At 36.3% G+C, this 27,020-nt stretch overlaps 1 protein-coding gene and 1 long non-coding RNA gene across 2 annotated transcripts in view; one reads left to right on the top strand and one right to left on the bottom strand.

Annotated features, from left to right (window-relative positions):
* The window catches only part of LOC109156575 (F-box/FBD/LRR-repeat protein At1g13570-like), a 73,864-nt gene that overhangs the window by 1,681 nt on the left and 45,163 nt on the right, over positions 1 to 27,020 (bottom strand). The window lies entirely within an intron of this gene.
* Positions 96 to 10,767, top strand: LOC109156576. Its single transcript, XR_002050054.1, has 4 exons — positions 96 to 107; positions 5,268 to 5,273; positions 5,321 to 5,333; positions 10,651 to 10,767. It is a non-coding gene; the product is annotated as an uncharacterized LOC109156576 (long non-coding RNA).

The following is a 27,020-nucleotide window of genomic DNA, read 5'->3' as shown; positions in this document are numbered from 1 at the left end:
TTCCCCCTCCATCCGTCACAAATATTAATTTTTTACTGTTCTAATTTTCCATTTTCACTGCCGGAAATTATGGAATTTCCGACCACATGAAAATGATCTTAAATCAAGTCGAAAGTCTTGTTCCAACCACTTTTTGGTATCCGGAAAAATCTTTGTTGCTATTTCCGACCACTTTTTGTTTTCGACTTGATATAAGATCACTTTGAGGTGGTCGGAAATTCCATAATTTCCACCAGTGTTTTCTGGTTGAAAATTTTGTAATCAAAGATCTTATTACATGCTATGACGATATCATCAGCTCCACAGACAATCATGGAAAACACAGCATTACATGTTGGTGCTGCTAGGGGCCAATTAGTTCTAGTTGAAGCCCTTACTGTTGTCACCCTCAGCTCGTTACTCAATTCAACAAACTCCTTGCTTTCGGAGATTGGACTGTCAAATTGAGCACAGTAATTTTATGACGATTTCTTCATGGAAAACTCCTTGCTTTGCATCCTTTAAATGGGAAGCAACAACTCTTCTTGCTGCATATTATATTCCTACTGATTGAAGATCCCTCAAGCACAAATCAACTGCCTGGTAATTATCTCTGATGATTCTGAGCGTGGACGTTGAGTCAGAATATCAAGTGGTGTTATTCCATCCTTATCCCGATTCCCTAGTATAAGCAACTCCACAAGCTCAGAATGAATGTTACCAATGATGGTCAAACCAAGTGCAGTCTTGCCATCGTTATTCTTCAAAGATCTTATAGCAGGCTATGACGACATCATCAGCTCCACAGACGGTCCAATCATATCCTATCCTATCCTATCCTATATCCTATATCCTATATATAAAAAAAGCCAAACAGATTTGGTTGGAGGTTTTTTTTCCTATTCAATTTTTTTAATTAGAAATTATTTCCTTTAAAAAATATTTGATTTGATTTGACATTACGTGTAGCTTTTCTTGCTCATTTTTCAATGTGATATGACTGACATCCACTTTTACAAGTTAGGTAAGTAATAATAAAAGCTAGCAAGATTTTTGAATCAAACATTATGGAGAGAAACTACCTATAAATACCGTAAGTCTTTGAGAGACAACACACTTTTACATTGAAGCACAAAGGATGTCTTGGAGAGATGACCCACTTTTACATTAAAGCACAAAGGAATGATCAAGAAACAAAAGGTAGATTAATCATTATTTTCCATTCTATTATTTACACAAAACTTCCTCATTTTGAACATCTATACAGTGATGCTCATTTGTTTTGGGGAAAGGAGAACAGGGAGAGGCAAAGCTTGCACAAGAAAAAATGTTAGATCCACCTTTTTAAGGGAATCAATTGCATACCAAGGATTCTCATATTGACATCTGAAATCAAGATCAGAGTATTATCATAATAGTAAAAAGAAGAGAATAAATAAAATGTGATTGGTCTGTATGTCTATGTTTTTGGTCTCTCTACCCAAATGAATTTCTCCAGCAGTGTTCAATATTGCGATAGTGTTTTAAGAAAAATTGCATAAAATAAGGAAAATATTAGATTTTGCAGTTCAAATCATAAATCCTTACAATTTTTTGTTTTTTTGTTTTTTTTTTTAGGAAACTGCACAAAATTACTGGAATTATTAGATTTTGCAATTAAAATCATAAATCCTAACACTTTTCCTTTTTTTTTTTCCGTTTATTTTTCCTTGCTTACTAATAAAGAAAATAAGCAAATCGGATAGTTTAGATCTACAATACAGTGAACAGACGGGAAAAAAATTATACAAAAAAAAAATACTTACTTTCCTCTCAAATATGTTGATGGATTGAGCTCCTAGCCACGTACTCAGTCAGCGAGAATTGTGATAATTCCGTCGACTTTTTTCTCCATCGTCCTAATCGGTGTATACAGCTGTTCGCCGATTTATGAGGGTTTGTTTTCTTTCACGGCAGTAGAAGAAAAAAGGCAAAAAGAAAAACCCTTTTAAATGGTTTCAACTTTGCGTACGACAGTAGACAAAAACGGACAGCAGGAAAATGACGGGAGAAGGGAAAAAGAGCGGAGAAGAGTTCATACTCGTGTGGCTACCGTTCGACGTCCAGGCTTGAATTATCTTTCGCGATTGGATTTTTCTCTTTTCACTTTTCTATAAAAAAATACTCCGTAGCTCAGTAGCACTTTGAATTTATTGTTTACAGTGTTAATTTGCATTATGATTTTCGGCTAGAACCTTTAATTAGGGATTTGGATTAGCCTAGATTAGATTAATTGACTATTCTTCATGTGTTGATTCTTCTTATTTCAGTTTAATAATTGAATTTGATTATATTTATTTTATGTATTTTAATTGTGAATTGTGTGATTGACCATTGCATAAATCTAATATCAGGGTTTATAAGAAGAACTGACAGGTGAATTATGAACCTAGAACTCGTAACATAAACACAATTGACCTAAACTAGACATAGTGATGCGTAGTATATTTGCAAACAAATAATTCTCGGAGTACGAGTTATCGATCCACAGGGAAGTGGGTGTATCAAGCACTAGTTACTAACTTATTCATTAGAGCTAATCCTAACAATTACTTAGATGATTGATTGGCATAAAATAAATAAAATAAAACAGAGGTTCAGGATTTTGAAAACAATAAGAGAGAAGATGAGATTCATGGGATTCAAGTATTTAATCACCTAGTGCCAATTAACATTTGTAATATTTAGTTTGGAATTAAGATTTTTGTGGGAATGCAAGGTGGAATCGAATTACTCCTGTAATCTCTATTCCTAGTGAATTTCCACTCCCGTGGCTTAAACACCCAATAAGATCGAAGATCAGCATTCAAATATTCCTAATTACTACCATCTCCCGATGCGCAACAATCTAGAATAAACTTCCCCTAATAAGTTCCCCTTTCCCAAGGTCCAACCATTAGGTGCGATTGCGTGTGCCCTAATTTATGCCCCAACTCCCATTGGTGACACAAACATGGCTATGAAGCTAGTAACTATGGCCATTAATTACAAGCATCAAACAATATTATCACGATTGCAACACAAGTGTTAAACCCAAATAATAATATATTAAAGAAACTGAGAGCTCAGGCACATAGGTCCATAAACACTTTTACCCAAGAATCTCTAAAGAATTTAGCCAAGCATGGCTAAATTATACATAGCAAATATAAATAAAGAATTACAAATCATCAAAAGAGTACAAGAATTAACCAGACGATTTTTCCAAATCTCCCTAGTCTTCTTCTTGCTTTCCAAGACAACTTGTGGCTCTTGATTTCTCTCCTTCATGTCTCCAAGAATCTCTGAATTCTAAACTAGGAATTGTAAATTGTCTATTCTAATTATTTACTCTAAACTAAACTGCTTTTTAATTCTTAGTAGGGTTGAGGAAGGTGTGATTTTATAGTAGGTACAAAGCTAGAAAGGAATAGGAATTTTCCTAATTTAATTTAGGAAGTTTAGCTTTGGAATGATTAGGGAATTATTGTAGCCTTCTTGCTTTGGAATATTGCGATTTTAAATTAGGAAGTTTCTAAAAATCACACCCAGTGCAATAGGTACATTTTGCTAGCTTATTTTGACCCTTTTCTCTTATTATCTTGACTTTGATTTCTTCATAAGAGTTGTACCCCTTCAAGTCTTCTTTCCAATGGCACAAGAATCACCTCAATCAGACATTCCTAGCATGCGATATGATCAAAATACTAAACTGTCGCCAATCTATGCGAGATGAAATGTTAATGAAATTTTTCGACGCGTCGAGCCTGGGGTTCGACACGTCGAGTTTTTTGCTGAGTCATAGGTTGTAGCCCTTCGAGTCTTCTTTCCAATGGCGCAAGAATCATCTGAATCGGACATTCCTAGCATGAGATATGATCAAAATACTAAGCTGTCGCCGAATTCAACGGGAATTACAACTCTTCGGTCTTTTGATCCACTTTTGACTCCAATTTTGTCCTAGGACTTTCCTTGCTCATAACTCTGACCTACAATGGTTCAAAAACACTAACAAACACATAGATAAACAAATATTAATTACAATATTTCATTGATATATCTCCTGTTAACAAAAGATACGTGCTTAGACACAAAAATATTTATAATATGTAAATAATTATTTTGTGTAAAATTTATTTGCAATATGTATAGTATTAGTTATGTACTTTTGTAATAATTTTGATAGTATACCTCAAAGATATAGTTGCAATTTGTTGATGTTGTTAATCAAATACAACTACATCCAACCTTATTTAGAAAATTTATAACATACAGAACATCTAAAAATATCGTAATATATGTAATATTAATGTTCATAATAAATATCTTTATTCTATTATGAATGAATAACTACTATTATTTGTAAAATAATAATCGTGTTCCTCCTCGTTGATCTACTATACTAGCCAAATAAACAAATAAATAAACCTTTTGGACTCATAAATATCGCTCTAACAGATTTAAAAAGCAAAAAATATTGCTAACAATCAGTGGCAGAGCCAGAAAGTCGGGGTTGGGGGGTCAAATTTATAGAGAAAATTTATCATCTTAGTCGATATTAGTACCAACCACATAATATTATTATATATATACCATATATGATTGTGCCATTTATTATTGATAATTATTTTTAATTATACTATGTGCAATAATATATGAAATATATAATTATATGAGTACGATTGTTAAGATTGTCAAACATTACTTTTGAATTTTTTACATAACAAAAAAATTATACAATAGTAAAAAATAAAAAAAAATTACACTTTTAATCACTAAGTTATAGGATAATTGAAGAATTCATAATCATTAGTCGTGCTTACTTTTCGTCCCTAAAATATACTCCATAATTGATGTTGCAAATTTCATCCATTTACTAACAAAACATTATAAACGAAGTATAGCTTAGAAAGGAAGAGTGACCGCAACTTGTTATTAAAAGGACGAAATTTACAACGTCAATTATAACTTAGGGACGAAAAGTGAACATGACCAACAATTATGGACGAATTCTACAATTATTTCATAACTTAGGGACGAAAAGTGTAACTTTCGAGTTCATTTAATATATAAATAATAGATTTTTTTTTTTTAAAAGAAGGGGCCGAAAGTGTAATTTATCCATATTATAATAAAAAATATATTTACTAAAAATGGGGTGGGGGTGGGGTGGGGTGGGGGGGTGGGGGTCAGGGCCCCCCTTGGAGTAGGGGTGGCTCCGCCCCAGCTAATAATGTGTGAGTTACATGCAACATGTGCATGTAAGATAGTTCTTTGTGTATATATTTAATTTGTTTTTGACATGTAGCATTTGTGGCCATAGACAAATAAACAAAGTAATTTAATTTTAATTTTGTGTAGTGTTTATAGTTTATTTTATGCTACAAATATTGTCGTAAGAATTCTTTTTTTATAACGATATGTGCATGTGTTATAGTTGTATGATTTGATTTGTGTGTGTGTCAGTGTGCATGTGTAGACATAGATTGTGAATTAATTTGTATGCATGTGAGTTGGATTTTAATTGTGTGTGTCTGGCTAAGAGATGATTATATAGCTAAAATTATATTCCCTTGATGTATAAAATCTGTAATTGCTAATGCCGTGTGCATCAGCTGTAAATAATTCTATGCACTTGAAGTGTATGTGAATTGGGTGAGTATTAAAATTAACATTTCATTCTTCTGTGCATTTGTGAGTGTAGAAATGCTACATTCTGATTGGCACAATATTGGTGAATTAGTTCGTGTGACATATTATATTGAGTATTCAAATAAATAGTGTCTTACAGTGTGTATTTATGAGTGTATAAATAGTGCATTATGTTCGACACATTGGTGAATTAGATAGATTGCATCTATGATTAAATAATAAGTGCATTTTATGAAAGTTCACAGTGTGCATTTTTTTGTACATGTGCATTTAAAGTGTTTAGTGCATCTTGCAAGCAGTTAGGAGTGTTGGTCTGTCTAATTTCTTCTGGATTGCTAATCTCAAGCACATAACTAACCATGTTTTTATGCATTACACAGAAGGACCTGCTCTCTATGTTTCTTGATGATATGCACGACAAAGAGAAGGCTGCAATAGTGCAACTCCTAGAGCCTAAACTTATGCAAATGTGATGGAGGGATACCAAGAATAAGGTGGACTGAGGGGTGTTTGTCATGTGACACATGGAAACATCCGAGGAGAGGGAGTTGCGAATTGGGACTGTGGGCTCCGCAACGGTGATAAAACTGTTAGACATAAATAATCTAACTATACTGAATAATAATACGAGATACCTGACCTCGTATAAGAAGAAGCGATAGTCATGTTGATCTCCAGCCACAGTTGATGTTCTTGATGTGTTGCCTCTTGAACGGTAGACCGTCAGCCATATTTGTCCCACACTTGACTCAGAACCATAGATGGCATATTGGTGTCTACTGAGCAGTATGAGTACCATATCTTTATGTGTTATATAATGAATATCCTGAAGCCCATCGATCCAAGTTTATATTAGACACAGAGTCTGGTTGAATAACAACTTCTAGTTATTCAGTCCAACTAGACCACTTAATAAGTCTAGTCAACTTGCACCACTTAATTAAGGCCCTAATATATAATATACAATATATATTATTAGGGAAAATCTTATATTCTCCCACTTAGTGCAAGTACTAGCACAACCCTCGCCAAAGAACAAAACACAAGAATCATAGTGACATGTCCTCTATTTAATCAAAGTAATATCCATTATAGTCACATGCATTTTAATTCTCCAACTTAGGTCCTTCATGAACAAACCCAACATTTATTCTTGGTACCTTAAGGGATGTTTCTCAAAATATATTATGTGCACAACTGAAATAAGAAACCATCCAAATTCACTATATGATCTCTGAAACCTTAGAAGCAGGCCTTAAGTAGAGATCTCTTAATGTCAGCATAATGCTAACTATATTTTATGACTTCTTAATAACATAAGTACTACCTCGAACAACTAAGAGCATGGAGTTGACACGTCTGTCGCTCCCACTCATCAAAATAGCCAAAAGATAGTCAAGTCATAGAAGCATTCCAATAACTTAGACAATAAACCAAAGATATAAGTCCATAAATTTGGAATCTTAATCATACACCATAACTTCTCAAATAACTTCAATGTCCACTTTAAACGAACTGAACATAATGAGTCTTACTTATATGTCTCACAAAATCGTCTTAAGCCTTACAAACCAAAATGGCCCAGGATCAATTTTAAAGAAACTAAAGACCCTATTAATCACTAAAGAATTTATTAAATGACAATGCACCACAAGTTAAATGCTTTTGTTCTAATAAATTCCTTAATATTGTTGCAACATTTTCATAAATATGTTGCACAACCAAATGTTCAATAATTTGAATTTATGAATTTATATGAACAAATACAAGATTAATACTTGTGGAATATTTTGGACTTATTGTTTGACATACAATCCAATTTAGGATGTATGAAGCAAATTAAATCCATAAACTTTAGTGGAGTTTCTTAATGATCCTTTTCTAAATGATCACTCCCACTTATTAAAATATTCTTTAGCGAAACTTAATAAAATGAATATACTTACTTATAATTGATTTGACCAACTAATAAATGAAGATATAATTCCCCACCATTAGTTGGACATACTAAATAATCAATTTTTTGTTCTAATTAAAGTCCAACTTAAATAATGAAGATATAATTCCCCATCATAGTTGGACATACTAAAAAAAAAAAAAAAATACACCTCTCAAAACCAAGTTAGAATTTGGCTCAAAAGATACACTTTATTATTAATGGAATTCAAAAGAGGTATGTCAAATCACGTAACTTACTACAGTTAGTCCAAAGAACCGAGCAAGCTTCGTGGATCGATTAATAAAAGTGACTATCTAAATTTTGGAAAGTGACTGAATACATGTTTTGCCAATGCAAACCATAAAACTTAGAATTATAATTGAACTAAATTTTTAAATTCTAAGAATAATTGTGATAAAGAGTTAATTCCGGCAATGGTCCTCCGACTATTACGATTTTCCAAAATTAGTCCTCGACTTTTAATTTGGACGAAAAAGACACTTGACTTTCGAATTTGTTCCGGTAATAGTCCTCTGTTATCTATCTGTTTCTTAGGCGTTAGTTTTGAGGGCAAAATGGTATTTTCATTAGCTTGCTTTCTTCAACCTGCATTTTCATCGTTTCCTCTAAGTTCATTGAGCATAGATTACCAACTTCCAGATCTTTGCTCCAATAGATCGTTTAACTTTGCTGTCATCGATGCTATGTGATCTCTTCCCAAGTGGTACTGGTATGGTATAATGCCAGTAGACAAGAAAATACAGAAAGAATGTTACTGTACATATATAAAACATCTTACAACATATGAAGACTTTTCAATCAAAATGCAATGCACCATTTCATGGAAAACAGACACTTTATGCAACATAACATCCAAATCCAAATTAAAGTAATGGGTGCATCATCCACTCGGCAAAGCTCCTAGCTATAGAACCTGAACACTATGACCTCAACGACGACTAACCATGGGAACAGAAACTATGACGAGGAGGAGTGTCGTGATATTTCAATGGCTGGTGTACGACCACATTACACCCTTCGTCGGACTGGCCAAGAATCTTGCAGACAGAGGTTTCTTGGTCCATTTATGTTCGACCCCGGATCAGAAACAACATTTCTCAATCCTATTCCCAATACATTCGATTACTGGAACTCCATCTTCCAGAATCGTCGGATCTTCCTCCTCAGTACCCGACCACCAATGGCCTCCCGCTCCACCTCCACGACGCCCTCAAAAAGGTCCTGAAAATGGCGGAACCTGATTTCACCGCCAGCTCCGCCATGTGCTCGTACTTCACGCACATGTTGACTAATCCCGGTGCCGAGTATCCCTTCCCGGCTCTCCGTCTCCGGCGATACGAACAAACGAGAACTTGCGAGCTCATGAATCAGGGGACCCTCAGCGACATGATCGAGGCTTCCGGCGGGATGCCGAAGTTAATGGCGGCATGTTACACTTTTCAGCTTCTCAACGGTATCTATTGCATGCACTGTCGAATCTTCCACTGCGACTTGAAGCCTGGCAACGTTCTCGTCTTCCCCGGAAAGTACACCCGCGGGTACCGCCTCAATCTCTGCGACCTCGGACTCGCCATGTTTCCCGCTGAGGAGAATCGCCGTAAAGGAGACTGTTTACGGCACCGCCGTAAAGGAGAATCGCCATGGCTCCGATGATCGAATTGAATCTGCTTGGTCGGTAAGTTTTCTGCTGCAATTATTTGGATGAACTACGCATTTAGCTTTCCATTGCCATAGATTTGCAGCATTGCTACTCGTGGATCTACTCAATTTGTTGATATATAGAATTGTTTGTGTGGCTTGCTTCGAATGGCTCCGGTTGTCTGTGTTTTTTCAGTTTCTCCTATCCGTACATTCTTAAAATTCGTGTTCTGAGAAGGAGGCACAACCACATTGGGGTTTAAGCACGGTTTGTGCTTCTGTTTGGATATGTGGTTGAGTTTTATAATCTTTTTTTAAAAAGAAAAAAGAAATGAGGAAGAAGAAAGAAGCTAATGAAATGACTATTTTAACCCCTACACTAACACCTAACTAACTGAAAGTTGACAGAAGGACTAATGCTGGAACAAATTTGATAGTCAAGGGTCTATTTTGTCCAAATTAAAAGACGAGGACTAATTTTGGAAAATCGCAATAGTCAGAGGACCATTGCTGGAATTAACTCTTGTGATAAAATTATTGTTAAATCACGTAACTTACTACAGTTAGTCCAAAGAACCGAGCAAGCTTCGTGGATCGATTAATAAAAGTGACTATCTAAATTTTGGGAAGTGACTGAATACATGTTTTTCCAATGCAAACCATAAAACTTAGAATTATAATTGAACTAAATTTTTAAATTCTAAGAATTGTGATAAAATTATTATCTAATGGGTTGATGGATTTATTGACATAAAACTTGCCTGTGGACTAAAGTTTTAATTCTATTAAATCCAATTAAACCCTTATGATAATATTTATCACAATTACTAAATAGACAGAAGAATCGAATGACATAAAACTTGTCTGTGGGCTAAAGTTTTACACAATTAGATCCTACTGAAAAATTTATTTATGATGAAACAATTATCAAATGAGTTGAAGAATCAAGTGACATAAAACTAGCTTGCTTGTGGGCTAAACTTTTATTCAATAAGATTCATTACAACCATTATGATAAAACTTAAGAAATCATGTGCCTTTTCTTAATCCCTGTGGGCAAATTAAGAAATAGAGAAAATTACACTTTTAGTCCTGTGACTATTGTGGTCTTGTTAATTTGAGTACTTGACATTAAAAACTATCAATTTAGTCCCGTAAATATATAATTTTTAACACATTTAGTCCTTCCAACCAAATCGCCGGTCAAATGTCGCCGGAATCTTTTAATCCATTTTTTTTTAATTCGGGGGCAAATCAGTCATTTCCTTCATCTTCCTTCATCTTCATCCTTCTTCTCCTTGTCTGCGTATCGAAAACACGGGTCTATGAATGGAAGGCCAGAATGGTTCTTCATTTCCTTCTTCATCTTTTATTACTCCTTTAGTTCACACTGGATTCGAAAGCTCAAACCATAATTGCTGATTGGTACCCAACCAAAGAATTCATTACACGCATTCAACACACCAAACCATCATATGATAATGTCAAAAGGACATAATTTGTTTAGATGGAGATTAAAATAGTAAAGTTGACAACAGACTAATATCACATCTTAGCGAGGCAGGCAGTGTAGTCCCACAAACTATAAACATTTCTCAAGAATAAAGCGCACACCGTTGTGGCTTCGTCGGAGTTTTTTGCGATGGGGAAAAGGTGGTCGTGTTGAATCTCAGGGATGGTCACCGGGATTGACTAGAAGGATTGATCCGGCGATTGGGAAACTTTCTGGGTTGGCTAAGTTTAGAGTTATTGTGGGGAGGATAACCGGTGCATTGCCAGAAAGCTTGTCGGAGTTGCAGAACCTCAGGTTTCTTGGAATCAGCCGGAACTTTCTCTCGGGCGGGATTCCGTCGGGGAAAGCCTTCTTCTTCGCGAATGCATTCTGGAATCTGGCTTTTAGCACTCTCCCGGCCTCCCTCCGTCGCCGCTGCCGCCGCCCAAGAAGAATTACTGCAATGACCCCTTTCTCTCTGCTTCTTGCTGCCCATGCTTAGCGCTATGAGACCCATTATTTGAGCTTTGCAGCTTTGGATCAGAAACACGGGTTTGTGAATGGAAGACCAGATTTCTTCCTCCTCCTCTTTCCTCGTTGCCTTCTTCTTTGCGTAAAACTTGATGCAATGATGAGGAGGGATTGAGGGAAGCAGAAAACAAGAACAAATAACTTTCTCCTTTTTTTATAGCTTACAATGACCATTTTATCCCCATAAATAAACTATTTTAAAATAATTACGTTTTTCCAGCAACATTTGGCTGGTGATTTAGCCGAGAGGACCAAATGTGTTAAATATTGCATAGTTATAGGACTAAATTGTTAGTTTTTAAAAATTAAGTACTCAAATTAACAAGACCACAATAGTCACAAGACCAAAAGCGTAATTTTCTCTTAGGAAATATGATCTAAAGTTTACATCATAAAATTAAACTTTATGATAGAATTAGAAATCATTATTTACAAATAAATTGATCTATTTCTATCATCACTGATAAAACTACTAAACTACATTCCAATACATAATTGCTTGTGGGCTAAATTATGACCATAGTCCAGTATTTCATCCTGATTAATTATACAAATATAACGAAATTGCCTGTGGGCTAAATTCCATCATATTACATACAATTAATCACAAATAATATGTCCAAAACTTTATGTGATCAAAATAAACCGCTTAATATATAATTTTTACATGATTAAGGATGTTGTGCCTACTCCAAAACCAAATTAAAATTATAAGATCACTAGACAATTATCAATTCCTTGCCTAACCTATATAATTTAAACTGATTAAGGATGTTGTGGCTACTCCCTAACCAAAATTAAAATTATAAGATCATAACTTAATAATCTTAGGTAGTTGAATATGCTGTAGATATTCCTTAATTAACCAAGATTTAAAAACTTAAGAGACTTCAGTAAATTTAAGATGCTATGGCTATTCTTTAATGAACCGAAACCAAACCACGTTGGCAAGGAATACTTAAAAAAAATTGGCAAACAAATTATACTAAATTGTGATGGGAAAATCTAAATATACTCCAAGAAAATGTGGATAACTTAATGTATAGCTGTTTGGGGGTATGAACCGAAAAACAAAAAAAAAAACTGTAGGATATAATCCAAAAACTGTATGGTTCACCTATGATTAAAGCTTAAATTGGTGAACTAAATTAACGGACTAAACGTGCTTAAATTCAGGCACTACCGCAACTAAAGTTTATGCATAAGTCCAACTTAATAAGGAACTAATATAATTCCATCCAAAAGTCGGAATTGCTAAAGGCATAATAAAATTGCATAATTTAAAATGAAATATTATGCTTAGGACAAGTATGCATAAAATTAAACATTAAATTCATATATTTCAAATAAAATGCATAACTTAAAACAATTTAAATATGATATTTAGTTTCCACCAAAAAATATGATATTTATTTCAAACTATAAAATTTAAGAGTGAATTCCATTTTTGGTCCTACTGTTATAGGGGCATTTCCAATTTTAGTCCACCTTAATTTTTTTTGTCACTTTATAACCACTATTATTGAATGTGTTCCACTTTTTGTCCCACCGTTAGTATTTCCATCAAGAGGTCGTGTAATTTAGGGGTATTTTGACCTTTCTTCTCATCCAAAACTATGTTTGACTAAAGAAATGAGAACATTAAACCTAAAACCTAAGAAACCTCGTCGGCCCATGTTGGAACGATCGAAATGATGTTGCTTTGGCTTCCCATTCTCGTTGTTCGAAGAGCCATATTCGAATATCGGAGGAGGAGGACGAAGCGCCTGGATTAAAAGAGAAGAGACAAACATAAAAAGACCAAAATACCCTTGGATTATACGGCCTCTTGATGGAAATATTAACGGTGGACTAAAAGTGGAACACATTCAATAACAGTGGTTGTAAAGTGGCAAAAAAAATTAAGGTGAACTAAAATTGGAAACACCCCTATAACAGTAGCACCAAAAATGGAATTCACTCAAAATTTAATATTCAAAGTACTAATATGAGCCCAAACCAAAAAGACCCAACATTGAATAATGAAATAATGGATAAATATTTTGAAAGATTCAGACTGTAAGCCTATAACAAAATATTTTAATGCATAAAATCAAACTTGTGAGAAATAGATTGAATTTACAAATTCAAACAATATCAAGCCAAAAGTATAATTGTCATTTGTAAATTAAAGTCTCACAAATCTTAATTGCATAATTAAACTTAATATTATGCACTTAATGTGATTGAATGCATAAAACTATCTAAAGAGTATAAACCAACTAAAGAGCATGGATTTATAACAAATATTCAATCATTCATACTTAACTAAATATGGGCAATAAGAACTAAATCATAATTCAAAGAACTAAATGAATTATGGAATTAATGGCAATAGTCAATTGTCTAGAAAATATGTTTTTTCCAAAAAATTGATTTGAAATCACTCTTCATAACCCAGTTAATAATAATAATAATAATAATAATAATAATAATAATAATAATAATAATAATAATAATAATAATAATAATAATAATAATAATAATAATAATAATAATATTAATGGCAAAGTTGCAAATAATCAAAATATCAATAAATAGCCATAATAATATTATCACATTAAGTAGGAGACTAAATATGGAAAAATAATGGTAAAACCGCTAACATCTATAAACATTTTCGGATATAATTTTGAGAACTTAATAAAATTTGAAGTCCGATAAAAACATTAATGCCAAGAAAAATATTTTCTTGACTGAAATATTGTCACATAAATTTATTTTGAAACAGTTCAAGATACAGAACTAAATACCATAACAATTTTAATGTCATCATTAATTAATTATTAATAGTAATAAGTAACATTATAATCACTATTAACATTAATAATAACAACAAATCAAAGTATGGTGATGTACATTTTAATGTCTCTATTTTTCTAAATATAAAATATGTGACTAGTCCAAATTAGCGGTTAACTGTAACTATAGCATTAATTATCAATAATAACCATAAAAGATAATTAATGACTTACCGTAATGATGCAAACTGCATCTGCCCATTGCGCTAACAACGATGATGATCCACATGAGAAGAAAAAAAAAAAAACCAGAATTCTCCCCATCTTCACTGTCGGTGTTAATAAACTCGATGCAGCGTCCAATGGCACGTTTGGTAGGACTTAATTACAAACATTAATAGTTATGTAAAATGAAGTAGGTAATCATGCCAATGTACCAAATATAACATATTATCATTAAATAATTATTATTATGAAAAGTAATAAAATGAGATTAGCCCTTAAACTTAACAACAATAATTAATAATGTCAATTAATAATAATTGTGTAATACCCACTATCTTAGAAATAAAAGTATACCTATGTTATTAAAATAGGTCAACAAGTCAAAGGTTATTAAAATTGATATTGGATGAATTTACTAAATTACCCCTCTTTATCCTTAAAGCTTAAGGAATCCCTTTTATCTTGGAAGACTATCTCATTTGAAAGAAGAAAAAGAGAATATTGGCTAGAGAGATAGAGGAAGGGAAAAACCTTGAAGCTTTGATCTCCATCATCTTCAAGCTTAGATCTCAAAGCTATTGGAATATTCTAGGTGAGTTTGACTTTCATATTTCACTCTTTGAGTTGGGTTTATCATTTGAGCCCTAAGATTGATGTTTGAAAATATTAGGGATTTTTGACAAGGAGTATTTGGCGAGCTAAATAGCTAAGATTTGGATGTTTTAGGTAAGTGATTAACTCTTCTCTCCTTATTTTGCAAAACCCATAACTTATTATGGAATAATCTCTACTACTTGAATGTCCATTTAAGGGTTAGTATGAATTAAAAATATTTTGGACTATGATATGTTTTGGATCTGAAATGCTAAGCTGAAGTTTGTAAGTGTTTGTCTCCCGAAATCATTTTTGCCCTATCTATAAATTAAACTTGTGTTTTGGGGTTTTATATTGAAGTTTTGAATTGGGTTTTTGGACTGGAAATATCTGCCAGAACTGTGTTTCATAATTCTGTTTTTGCCCTGGAAATGTTGAGTATTGGACTGAAACTGTTTCTGGTTTGTGAGAGTTGTGTTTTTTTGGACTGGAGATGTTCTCTTATAGATTCTAGACTGATATTAGCACCATGTGCAAAGATGTTGGAGTGGTTTAGTTGTTGCTGTTGTGCTGGTGGGATGTCGTGTGTTCAATTGCCATTGCTAACACCTTGTGTACTTGTTTTACATGTATATTATATGTTTATAAAATGGGTTACTTGTTTAAAGTGAGATTTTAACTCTTACCTAGTGGTCTAGATTTTAACTAGAGCTCCTCTTCCACACCAACTTCTTACACAAACCAAAACACAACAAAGACCCTAACTTTAGGAAAAGACACCTAAAAGAAGGTTAAAAACACCAAAAAGCTAAGGATCTGACCCTTTCCTATGCTCAAGAAGGAGAAAGTAGGAATCTTGCAAAGCTTGGATGCTCAATTTCTTGTTTGGAGAAGAAGCTAAATTATTTTAGAGTGAGGCTAGAGTTTTTGGGTTTAGGGTTGAAAGGATGAATGAAATGAGAGAGTCTTGCTAGGTTAGCTTGAATCACACTCTTAGGTGAAAAGACATTTCTACCCTTACTAATGTTGGAAAGACAAGGGAACAAGGGCACAACTTAAGAAGCACAAGGTACAACCTTTAGACTTAAGTGACTAGTCAAAATCTAGTCTCTCGACTATTAATTTCAGGATTTATAGAAATAGATTAGCAAGAAAACTTGGATTAATTCTTCAATTAATCCTCGATTAGTGTTTGAATTTACGGGGTGTCACATCCTCTCCCCCTAACAAGAAGCTTCGTCCCCGAAGCTTGGGCACGACGAGTCCAATCAAACGGGTAGCAACTAATCAACAAGTGACAAAAAGGAAGCAATATACCATTAAACAAGACTTCAAGGACCCAAAAGGTGTAAGGTTTTGCAAGAATCAAGACTATGCAAGGTTTTTAATAGTCACAAAAAGAGGCTTCTCAAGCAACACAAAACTAACACCACCTTAAGGACGACAAGGACCCTACTACACCAATCCTATACCAAGAACAACTTGACCCTAACGAAGCAAAGCAACTAAACCAACTACCCAAACAAGAAGTTAACAACCAAGGCAAACAAGAGAGAACAACTAAACACAGCCAACAAGCAACAACTACCAAACGACAAACAAACAAACGAGAGAAGAAACGAGCTTACCCCAAACTCCGTCCTAGGAGGAATCATCCTCCGAATCCTCGGCATCCTCGTCTGAATCCTCCTCAGCTCCACCACGGCTAGAACTAGCCTCCAACCTATCCAACCTCTGATTGACGGTAACAAACTGAGCCTTCATGAAAGAGAAACCTTCCTCAATCGTCTAATTCTGCTGTCGAAGGAGGGTCACCACACGTTCCTCGTGTGTCATGGCATCATGCTCTTTCTTGGTCCTCACTTCCTTCCTCCTTACGTTCTCTTCGCTCTCGGAGTCACTCTCCTCGACCTCCTCTGCTTCTCCCCTTTCTTCTTCTTCTCCTCCCTCTTCTTCGTCTTCATCATCTACATCCCCACCCAAACTCTCCACTGCCAGATTCAGCTGCCCAATGGGGATCTCAAGCTTTTCAACCAAAGAACTCCTCTCGGCAGGGGCTTTCCTCGCGACTGCTTCAAGAGTGATGTAGTCACCGTCATCCAACTGAAACAGATTGCAACTCCGGAGATTCGCTACATCCAAAACCATCTTACCCACCGGCTTGGGCATACATCCTTCAACATTCCCCCCTTTTCTAACAAAGATCCAACTTAAAACCATGCCACAAGGCAAACTCTTCCGGTTATGATCTTTACAGTAGACCATATGTTGCAACATCAACGAAGGCAAGTTGAACTTCACCTTGTATTTCAGGCAAAAAGCAAAGGTGCACTCCAGTTTACCCAACAAACGACTCTTATTATTGTTATGTAACAGACAATCAGAAACAAGCATTACTAAAATCTTTTGCTCGGTAGAAAGCCACTTCCTCTCTGGCCTTGTGGCCTGGGTGAACCTACTAGTTCTTCCCAACAGATAGCTCAAATAATTCTGATAACTCATGCTGCTTATCTCAATCCAAGAGTCACCACTTTACTGTGCGACTCCCGTAACTGTCAAACTCAAAAGCTGAGCCAACCGCTTTTCGGTCAAGACAATTTTCACACCTCCTACCTTCGTGGTAATTTCCAACTTCCCACCATCTTTGGTTACACCCATGTGACGGTAGAATTCCTTTACCAAACTCGAGTAAGTCTCAGTCTTAATTGCGAGATACCCATTCAACAACTCCAACAAGGATCTCGAAAAAAAGTCGAGATCAAAAGCTTTACCTTCTAAAACTGAGTAATGGGAATCCACCCATTCCACTCTTCTCGCGGATTTAGACCTTCTAGGCATGATTGAGATGTCTAAAACCAAGGTAGGCCCAAACTTCATCTTCTTTTCTTCTTCTTTCTTCTCTTTTCTTCTCGGCTTTTCGGCTTCGATTCCAGCTGGGCGACGACGAGCTCTGGTATCGTCCGGCAAGGCGGGGCGGCTGACGGGTGGTGACTGGCGGCGACGGGTGGCTGAGATCGACGGGCAGGGGGGTTCGGCTGCTGCTCACGGGTAGAGGAAGAAAGATAGGGAAGGGTTTTGGGGAAAATTTAGGAAAAGAAGATTTTAATTTGGGGATTTTTGGGTAGGTTGGAAATTATAGGTTAGAAGGGATTTATGTGGGATAAGGATCAAGAAGCACAATTGGTCTAGATGGTTCAAGGGTTGGGTTGGAAACTTAAAGACTCAGGTTCGAAACTCACTAGCTATGAATTAAACTCCTAATAACAGTTTAGGCTTAGGTGACACGAAAGGGTGAGGTCTTAATTAAATGTATACCCTACGAAAGATAACAATGAATTAAACTCCCAATAACGGTTTAGGCTTAGGTGACACGAAGGGGTGAGGTCTTAATTAAATGTATGCTAGCAAGGTAAAAGGTAGGCTACCGGAACTCTTTTCTCCACCCGTCTGGCTCTGAAATCTTGCCTTGCCTTCTTGAAACGGTGTGATCCAAACTCAAAAGACCCCCGATGAAGCTGTTGCACTCGATACAGATCTGCTGCGCTCAGGTCGGCCTCATTTAGCGTCCAAGGCTTGCTCACAGTCAAAGCTTTCTGGGCTTAGTATTTGAGTCCCGCCACAAACTTCTCTACCTTTGCTAGCTCGGTGGGAACCAACATCCAAGCAAAAAGGGCTCGCCACAAACTTCTCTACCTTTGCTAGCTCGGTGGGAACCAACATCCGAGCAAAAAGGGCTAGCTCGAGGAAGCGCTTGTGTTATTCCACCACAGATGACGACCCATGCTGAAGATGTAAGAACTCCTCGTACATGGCTGCTCTAACGTGAGATGGGTAGAACCTCTCCCTCAACTTGTCCTTCAAAGCTCACCAGTCGAATCCAGGCTCTTCTTGGCACGCTGGGCCTTCGTGCACCCACCAGAGGTCGGCATCGTGGCTAAAGTAAAAAAGAAGCCAACTCCACGCAGCGATCTTCTAGGCAACCCACAACAGCGAAGATCTTGTCCACGGACCTGATCCACTCCTCAAGCAGCACCAGATCTTCCTCTCCGGCAAAAACGGGCGGCCTATGCCCCGAAACTAAGCGTCCCACGTCTCGATTCCCGGTAGGCGACAGCGGAGGAATATGGTTGTTGTTGTGAATGAGGGCATCACTCAGCTTCTGCATCGTTTGGGTTAGATGCTGCAGGTTCTGAGCCAGCTGCTCGTTGGTCGGCGTCTCCGGGGTACGGGCACGATGACGAGGCAGAGCCATGGCGAGATTTCTACAGAAGCAACACAGTTACGGTAGGCACAAATTAAATAGATGCAACGGAACAAACACAACAAAAACAAACAACTCACAGCTCACCGCGCGTCTTAGAATTCCTAAGTCCTAAACACTTAGGTACTTAAAGGTCAACTTATGGTCTCAACTCACACTTAACTTCTTAAAGTCCAACTCTTAACATCCTAGGTTCAAACCTAGGCTCTGATACCAACTGTAACACTCCCGATTTTTCAACATTTTTAAAACTTAATTCCAAAGGTAAACATCTAATCATCAAGACAAACATCAAGCGGAAGCTATATAAAATCGGTAAGCGTTATGCCACACCCATAAACCATGGGTGCACAGGCTAGTCAACAACAATCTAACAAAACAAGAACCAAACATTAAAGATTCTAAGGCACACCGGCCAACAATGGATAAATGTCTAGCATGGGATCTATACTAACTAAGGTCTACATCTACCGCGCTCAGCGTCTACTCAAAACCTGTAAAAAGTCAAGGGGTAACACCCGGTCGGCGAATAATGCTGGTAACCCATCAATATGCGTTAAATAACCACTAGTACAAAAACAGTCATTCGCATCCAAAGTTAAGGCTAATTCGCATCCAAAGTAGCTGGGACGCAGATGTCGGGGACGCTGATTGTATAAACAATCCGCGTTCAAAGTAGCTTTGGACGCGAAAAATGATAATTCGCGTCCAAAGTTGAAGAACTTTGGACGCGTATAGTATTTTTTATTAAAAAATAATACTATACGCGTCCAAAGTTCATGAACTTTGGACGCGTAAAGTTAATTTTTTTTAAAAAAAATACAATCTGCGTCCAAAGTTCTCTTATAGTCATTCTTTTTTTAAAAAAATTATTTATTCAATAAAACTATCAATATTTTCCTGTAAAAAAAATTATTTATTTAATAAAACTATCAATATTTTCCTGTACATTCTAGCATAACTATCAACAAATAATATACTTCAACATTAATCAATTTACAACACACCAGTTCAAAAATTTCAATTCTAATAACACCCTTTAGCTTAGAAAAGGAATATCAAATTGCCAAACTTTAACAATTAAACATATAGTTGTGCTCATCATTCTTCACTTGAAACTTGATTTGATCAACAAGCTCTTGAATACGAGAGTTTCTTCAATGTGTTCTTGCAACTATATAAACTCGGCTAACATTTAGGCAAGCTAATGTATTACCATTAACTCAAGGCTAGAACGGGGCAACAGTAAGAATATAGAATGCTCATTAAAACAATTACAATCTCAAAGTAATCAGGGAAATCCACCAGAAAAACTTATAACTAAAAATAAATAGATCACTTACATTATAAATCACTTACAGGTGATGTTGGAGATTTAGATCTTGACACAGAAGAGTCTCTCCTTATGCCCTGAGGGGGTGAATCCTCCTCTATGCCTGTATGTATTGTCTAACGGGGACAAACTAGCAAAATTCTTTAAGATGCCATCAGCTAACGTTTCCCCTGAACCTTCCCCTTCACTTAAACAAGGCTCAACCTTATGCCCTGAGGGGGTGAATCCTCTAGGCCGCCAACCATATGCAACCCACACACAGTCAATCACAATTACAGAATTACCCATCATATTAACTATCAACTATTCAACTGCAATAAATGATGTTACTAAACTATATACAAGATTTCAAGACATATTCAACAATGGCATCTACTTCTATTTTATACTAACCAATTATTTTAATGGTCATATTATTCTTCATCAAACATCTGAATTTCCTAATTTCTAACACAATCTCTGTAAGAGAAGGAAAACGACATTTGCACCATCGCAGAGAGAAGAGAGGCCTGAGAGGCGTAAATATTTAATTTATTTTTTTTTTAAAGCATGAGCGCGTCCAAAGTGATACAACTTTGGACGCAAATTATTTTTTTTTTAAAATAACGCGTGGCAATAGGCGTCCAAAGTTCTATAACTTTGGACGCCTGTTCTTTTAATTTCCAAAAAAAAAAAAATAAAAAATAAATTATATAGTGGTATTTTAATTACAAAAATGCCACCGCATTACACTTTAGGCGTCCAAAGTTTGAACTTTGGACGCGAATTATTCAATTTTATTGATGTTTTTTATACTAGTGAACATAATATAGATATATATAATCAAAACCATCTGGAACGGGAATACAATATATATATCATTTCAAAACCAAGGAAGGGAAGTCAACATTCAAAACTCATCAATAACTCTCAATAAAAACGAGGATCATCATCCTCACAATAACAACAAAACCACAAACATGAAAGACAACACAACTCAAGATGCACCCTACCGTTCACAAGGTAGAATACATCAAGACATGCTCATAAACAAGGAAATCACATTCATATGGTGACAACTACATGTCACAGTGACAACTACATGTCACAAGTTTCATAGTTCCAACCTTATGCTCTGTTCCAACCTTATGGCTACCCCCGACCTTATTTCGGTTCAAACAATTACCTCCTAGTGCCACCATGTACTTCTGAATCCAACCTTTTACCTCATGGGACCGTCGTCCCCCGCCGACACTCCTATTCACCACCGATCTCTCAGTACACGAGGGTACCATTGAAATCATAATCACAAAACTGCCAATCTCGTGAGCAAAGCTTAAGTAACAAACCACCAATCTCAATCATAGTCACACAAGGTCATCATCATTACCAAGAAGACTAAGACTCAACAATAGTCTCAATCAAGTATCAACAAAGGTACAACGATTTGCACACGATCACATCATAGGAATCAATCAAGAGATCACAATAAAGACATGAGATCATACTCAACAACAAAGCATTACAATCCAACACCAAATGATTGTCAACACAAGTTGCCAATCCCAACAAGAAGGAACAAACCACACATACTAGCATATCAACATCAAACTAGCATGCTTATCAAACGGGTAAACAAAAATTAGTCCCTTAGACCAATCAAGACTCACGTTAGCCCAACGAATCGCAAAGTTGGACCCTTAGCACGATTCAAGACACCAAATCTTACATTGATTCCTAACACACTGTTCTAGACATACGAAACGTCAAGAAGACTCACAAATAGCCCAATAAATCAACATCGGGAGGTCAAAACATCAATACCGAGAAGAAAGAATCATTGGGAACAATCCCTGGCATCAACCAACAACGTACCCCGCGGGTGGGGCCATGGGTGGACCTCCACCCATGGTTCTGCCTGCGGGTACATACACCCACGAGGCCAGTTCCCCGCGGGTGGGGCGGCGGGTAAGCCTCTGCCCGCGGGTACACCCCTGTCCACCAACATTTTCCTTCGGGGAAAATCTACAACAATGCCAAGTTCAAGTCCAAAACACCCAAAATCTCACGCACAACAATAATATGACTTGAACCCAAGAAATAGCCAAGCAATGGCATTCAAGAACCCTAAGAACAAGCTCTAAACATGCTTCACCACAAGATCATGCATCAAATCTCACAAATCAACACAAGAATCGCAAGTAAATGCCAAGCATCAACATATAACTAAGAAAATAGGTTTTGTAAAGCATGGGTTACCTTTGTAGCCTAACAACTTCCTCTTTTCACCCTTAATAGCCTTTCCTAGAGCTCCAATTTATTTCTTGAAGAAGAAGCTAAATTATTTTATAGAGAGGCTAGAGTTTTTGGGTTTTGGGTTGAAAGGATGAATGAAATGAGAGAGTCTTGCTAGGTTAGCTTGAATCACAATCTTAGGTGAAAAGACATTTCTACCCTTACTATTGTTGGAAAGATAAGGGAACAAGGGCACAACTTAAGAAGCACAAGGTACAACCTTTTGACTTAAGTGATTAGTCAAAATCTAGTCCCTCGACTATTAAATTTCAGGATTTATAGAAATAGATTAGCAAGGAAACTTGGATTAATTCTTCAATTAATCCTCGATTAGTGTTTGGAATTACGGGGTGTCACACCCGCTGCCTCCCCTGAAGCAACAATAATTCCCTTCGGGGAAAAACATCAACAATACCGTGCTCAAGTCCAAAACACCCAAAACCTCACATTCAACGAGGAAATGACTTGAACATATGAATAGCTCAAAAGATAGCATTTAAGAACCCTAGATACAAGCTCTAACATGCATAAACACAAGATTATGCATCAAATCACTCACAACATCAAGAACAAATCATAGAATGTCAAGAAATCATCATTGCAAGTGTACAATAGGTTTTGTAAAGCATGTGTTACCTTTGTAGACCACAAATCTCTTCCTTAGACTCCTAGGCTCCTCCTTGAGGTTCCTCCTCACCCAAATCTTCTCAACAAAACCAAAACCACAAAAAGAAGAACCACACTTAGATAAAGACTATGCAAAACTACTCAAAAACACCAACCAAGATAAGATCTTACCTTTCCTAGTGCCTTAGTGGTGGAAAGGTGAAATCTTGGAGAGATCCTTTGCAAGGAAGAAGGTGGGGTTTTCTTGGCTTGGGAAGAAAGCTACTATTCTAGTGAGAGGGCAGAGAGTTTAGAGTGTCTTGCCAAATGAGGGAATGAAATGTGATCTTGCTAGGGAAAGGCTTGAATGTCAAGCAAGTGTGAAAAGACAAGAATGCCCTTACTAAAGGCTAGGAAGACAAAAAGGCCATGTACAACTTATAAAGCTCAAAGTCCTTTTTTATTGACTAAACCAATTGACCAAGGAATTGGTAAATCTAAGTCCTTCGACATGTAATTGAAGAATTGGAAGGGAAATTCATGAGAAGGCTTAGAATTAATACATAATTAATTCTATTTAAGGATTGGATTTTCGGGGTATCACAGTTAGTCAATAAAATCAATAATTTTGACAAAAATAATTATGAGTTTGGTTTTACAAAAATGCCATTAAATTTTGGGCTGGAAAATGGTAGAAGTAGGATTTTACTTTTAATTATATATATTGATAAAATTCTGAGACTTTGCATTTTAATAAAATTCTGTTAGAAATTCTTCTCAGATTGATTTTCGCATTGTCCCAGGCACAACACCTTGTTCAGCAGCAACAAACGGAAGACAACGCACAAATATGAACTAACAAATTAATATATTTTGACAAATAATTAGCCTACACTTAACTCTCATTGTTTCATTTAATTCTTGTAAAATAACCAATTAACACAACAATAATAGCAACTACAGTTTATATATTAAAGTTATAAATTCTTAAAAACCTCATTGTATACAACATTTGACGTTGAAGAAGCATAATCTCCATTGTCGTGTAAAATAATTACTTTAAGACCATTGAGATTACTAACTCTAGATAGAGACACATACAATTACAATTTGTCAATACGCTAAGCGCCGTGGGTAGAGAATTCATAAAAAAAGAGAAAAAAAAAAAAAAAAAAAAAAAAAAACACGCCAACAAAGCTTCGGTTGCGAATATTCATTCCAACGTCGTCAATTCCTTGTATAGAATTTGTCTTATCCAACAGTATGTCAACATCCTATATATAAAAATGATATATATTAATACCCTTATTGCAACAATTTATATTACTAATTGGGATGCTCTCGGATATCTATATTTTGTACATTAGTTGAGTACAAATAAAATTTATTAACAAATATAATTATAACCACAAACAATTCTTACTTCACATTTTTTTTTTTTAATTACAAGGAAGAGGGATACCCATACAAACTACGTCTACAACGAGGCTCGAAACATAGACCTCCCACATAGGGGAGCAATCCAATACCAATGGACCACAAACCACATGGTTTCTTACTTCACATTTTAACTATAAGCAATATATATATATATATATATATATATATATATATATATATATATATATATATATATATATATATATATATATATATATATATATATATATAAAAGCCTTAAACAAGCAGATAACTAATCAAAACATCAAACACAGCGAAAAACTGAAAAAGGATTATTTAGACTGGAAATGAAAGGGTGCTACGCCACGCTCATACGGAGGTGAACGCACAAGCCAACATCTGCATGATTCATAATCTAAAATCCATACACAACCAAAGTACTAAAGTCTATCCTTGGCACACAGGCCATAACAACAAAAGACATGGGAACTACACTAGCAGGTTCTAGATCGTGCTCACGTCTACACATCACCTGAAAGAAACACATAAAAGATGGGATGACGCCCGGTCAGCGAATACTGCTGGTAACCCACCAATACGTGTGAAATATCATACATAGATAGGCTATACATATGTAAAATCATTTGCGATACGGAATATACATATATATGTTCAAAACCAAGAGCAGAAGTCAACACAAGACTCAAAGCACTCACAACACGATAAGGGAACACATCTCAAGACCACACGAGATACAACGACTCACAAGAACGGCTCAATGTATAATCTACCATCACATAGTAAATTAACATCCGACATGCATAACACAAGAGAATAATGACACAACCAATGGCAACACATGCCTTCGTGACATCACCATCACGAATTGATATGCCTTCCTTATGCCCGGTTCCAACCTTATGGCTACCCCCACCTTATGTCTAGTTTCAACCTTTACCTCCAGGACCCCTGTACACCAAGTCCAACCTTATTCCTTCGAGGACCGTCATCCCCTCTCCGACAAACCACCAACGAAATTCCACTAATTCATAGTACACGAGGGTACTGATCACACTCACGGCGACACACGCCTTCCCAAAATACGTGAACCCGACACACATGTCACAAACTCCATAATCACGTCATGGCCACCACGAGGACCACTGCCGTACCTCGGTGACTAATGTCCCATACCATTAATCGTGCAATCCAGGTACAGCCACACACACCACCACAACAGGAATCAATCAACGGATCACAGCGAAGATATGAAACCATACTCAATCAAGGAATGGATCACAGTCCAACAACAACGATGATTAACACAAGTCATCATCAACAATAGGAAATGACAAACAACACACACGCTAGCATTTAAACACCGAACTAGCATGCTTATCAAACGGGTAAACCAAACGTAGTTCCGAAGAACACACAAGACTCATCACGGTTCAACGAATCACAATGGTGAACACTTAGCACGATTCAAGACACCAAAACCTACATGGATTCCTACCATATAGTTCTAGACATACGAAACATCAAGAAGACACTCAAAAGCCCAACAAAAGAACATCGGGAGGTCAAAAGACCAAGTACCGAGTCAAAAGAATCACGGGGAACAAATCCCCCAACCACCACATCACATTCCCCGCGGGTGGACCCACGGGTAGACCCCCACCCGTGGTTCCGCCCGCAGGTACCACACCCACCGGCCATGTACCCCGCGGGTGGGGCGGCGGGTGGAGCTCTGCCCGCCGTTCCTCCTGCGGGTACACTCCTGTACCACAAATAATCCCTTAGGGGATTTTCAACTCCAAGCTCAAATTCAAGTCCAAAACATACCAAATCTCACCAAATATAACAAAATGACTTGAACCAAAGGAATAGCCAAGCAATGGCATACAAGAACCCTAAACACAAGCTCTAGATATGTATCTTCACAAGACAATGCATAAACACTCACATTTCATAGCAAAACACAAGTAGAATCCAAGAAATCATCATATAGGTAAGCAAAATAGATTTTGTAGAGCATGAGTTACCTCTTGTAGACAAAAACCTTCACTTAACACTTCACCAAGCTCCTACTAAGGCTCACCTTCCAAACCTACTTCAAGAACACACCAAAAGATCATAAAGATTCTATCTTTAAAGAAAGACACCTTAGAAAACACTAAAAACACAAGATGAACATAGATCTTACCCTACTAGATGCTCAAATGTATGAAAGGTAGAATCTTGGAGACAACCTTTGAAGATTTGACAATGCTCTA

Source organism: Ipomoea nil, unplaced genomic scaffold (genome assembly GCF_001879475.1).
Source record: "Ipomoea nil cultivar Tokyo-kokei standard unplaced genomic scaffold, Asagao_1.1 scaffold2742, whole genome shotgun sequence".
Taxonomy (NCBI): Eukaryota; Viridiplantae; Streptophyta; class Magnoliopsida; order Solanales; family Convolvulaceae; genus Ipomoea; species Ipomoea nil.
This window is presented reverse-complemented; position numbering and strand designations above follow the sequence as displayed.